This window comes from Mustelus asterias, chromosome 5 (genome assembly GCF_964213995.1).
Source record: "Mustelus asterias chromosome 5, sMusAst1.hap1.1, whole genome shotgun sequence".
In the NCBI taxonomy this organism is placed as follows: domain Eukaryota; kingdom Metazoa; phylum Chordata; class Chondrichthyes; order Carcharhiniformes; family Triakidae; genus Mustelus; species Mustelus asterias.
In genome coordinates, this window is record NC_135805.1 from 74,788,326 (window position 1) to 74,790,953 (window position 2,628).

The 2,628-nt window shown below is 36.6% G+C and overlaps 1 pseudogene; it reads right to left on the minus strand.

Moving 5' to 3' along the window:
- Positions 1 to 2,193: 2,193 nt before the first annotated feature.
- Positions 2,194 to 2,368, minus strand: LOC144494551 (U2 spliceosomal RNA; annotated as a pseudogene).
- Between the last annotated feature and the right edge of the window lie 260 nt (positions 2,369 to 2,628).

The window sequence follows — 2,628 nt, forward strand, 5'->3', positions numbered from 1 at the left end:
TTGGGAGTCTGGAAGTCAATGGACCACACTGTTTGAAGTAGCCAAAGAGAGGAGTAAACAGAGCAACTATCAGAGGAACAGATTCATTTCTTATATGTGATTCTCCTTTCCAAATATTGTCAGTTCAGGAATAAGCCAATACAATATTTAAATAGAAACTGTATTTAAGAAGGGCTGCACTTCCAGTACTGCTGGACAGCCCTCCAATAACTTTTCCCTGTGATTTTGGTACTATTTTGTCCATTCCTTCCAAAACTCTGTCCCACCCGCTACCATTTCCCTAATTCATCTAAAACACCAATCTCCTTTGTTTCAAATATTTTGTCATTTTATGACTACCACAAATTGAGCAAAATATTTGAAAAAAGCAATATGTAAGAACAGACTGAAATTGTTTGACTGACAACTTGTGCACAAGAATATTTTGGAAAAGAACTTAAATTTAAGGATTTGTGTTTGGAAGTAAAGTGTATTGATGTAATAATGATTTTTAAAATAAAATACCCTAATACAAATGAACTAGATTTTGAAGTTTTTTTTTTCCAAAACAATTTCTTAGTCTACTACCTGTCAGTAGGTCCGTGTCTTGGGCACTCAGCAGGGATTTTCTGGCCTAAGGTCTGGCTATGATCACGAGGAGTTAAATAAACTGTGGAAGACATACACACACAGTTGGTCAGATTTTTAAAAGGAAAATTGTGAGGGCAATCCGTAGCTCATCTTGGAAGGTTAGATTGCAGGAGGGCAGTTTACAATAACTTTATATCAAACAAGATGATTCACTGATGTGGGGAAATGTAGTATATCACTATTTTGTATTATTATGCACAGTCAAATTGTATAGACTGAATTTGACCATTACTTGAAATAAAGCAGCTGTTCAATCCATTACCCAATCTTACCTTGCCAAGTCTTGGCTCAGACACTCTTTACAAAGAGAGGCAACATGAATATCCAGTTCAGCTTCTTGTAATATGCATTTAAGGGATAGCAGCATGACATCACTAGAAAGGAAATGTATCATGTGATCCAGTCTTTATTTCACTTTTGAGAGGATCACACACAAACATTTCTGATGTCTTCAAGATTTGTATCTATTTATAATCATTCTCATGTGCCCAGTCTTAATAAATGACCCCAGAACGTGTTTACCCAATGAATTATGAGCAATAATTAATAAGCCCAAGGCATTATATCATTATAATAATATGACTCAGCTCACATATGATCCAGTTGTTAGCTCCTTGGGATAAGATGTCATACAGTTAGATATGAAACAGTGTAAGCATACTCCAAATTGCTTATTGAAATAACTAGCAGCACAGTATCTGAGAGAATGTAAAACCTTTAACAGAGCCATCTCTAAGAACATTCTCCACTATCCCAAAAACGATGTTTTTCCTTCCGCAGCACAATTAGTTTTGAGAAGCAGAGCCTCGAAGATCAGAATTTGGTCCCACATAATGTCATCTTTTGGAATTACACCATATTTCCATTCACATGAATTGGACAAATTTCTAGGCATTTACTGCCAACTGGCAGTAAAGCTTTAAAATACTTCCTTCATTATCCTCTATAGTATTAAACATGTAAGATGGAGGATAACAGAACATAAGAACATGAGAAATAAGAAGTAAGCCACTTGGCCCTTTGAGCCTGCTCCACTGTTGAAGAAGAATATGAATGATCTTCTACCTCAATTCCATCTTCCACACTATCCCCATATCGCTTCATTTCCTTGGTACCCAAAAATATGTTAACCTGTGCCTTGAATATACTCAATGTCAGCTCTCTGGGATGGAGAATTGAGATCCACTGCCCTGTGAATAAATAAATTATTTAAAATAATTATATAATATAAATAATAAAATATAAAAATAAAAAATAATTTAAAAATAAAGAAATAAAAAATTGATAAAACTCAATCTCGGTCGTAAACATCCAACTTCTTGTTGTAAGACTGTATCCCCATGTTCTAGATTCCCCAGCTAGTGGTAGTACTTTCTGAATGCCTACCCTTGTGGAATTTCTATGTTTCAATTCAATCCCCTGTCATTCTTCTGAGCTCTCATGGGATATAGGCCTGATTTACTCAATCTACTCATCCCACCAACCAGACTAGCGAATCCTCATTGCACTCCCTCGAGGACAAGTATGTCTTCCTTAGGTAAGGACACCAAAACTGCACCCAGATGTGGCTTCACTGATGCCCTATGTAGTAAATCTTCTTTATTTTTGCACACTAATCCTTTTGTAACAAAAACTAATAAACCATTTGTCTTATTTTTATTGTAACCTAATGACCTCAACCAAGTGCAGCATCCTCTCCATACTACACTTGATCTTAGCCAAAAGGCCGAGAAGCGATGAAGCTTCATATGTTTCATATGAAGCAATTTTTAAAAGCGGCATCTCGGCCTTTTGGCCAAGATGCAAATGAGCTCAAGTCTTGGAGGAGGAACCTCCCCCTTCTCCAATCAGCTTGGCTCATGTAGATCAGGCCCAGGACAGGGTGGTTTGGTCGCTTGCCCTGTCTTGTCAGCCTGGATCTGAAATGTCTCAACTTGTTGAGACTCTGAATTGGATTTGATTTGATTGAATTGGAAAAGTATTTTTTAAAAATTTGTC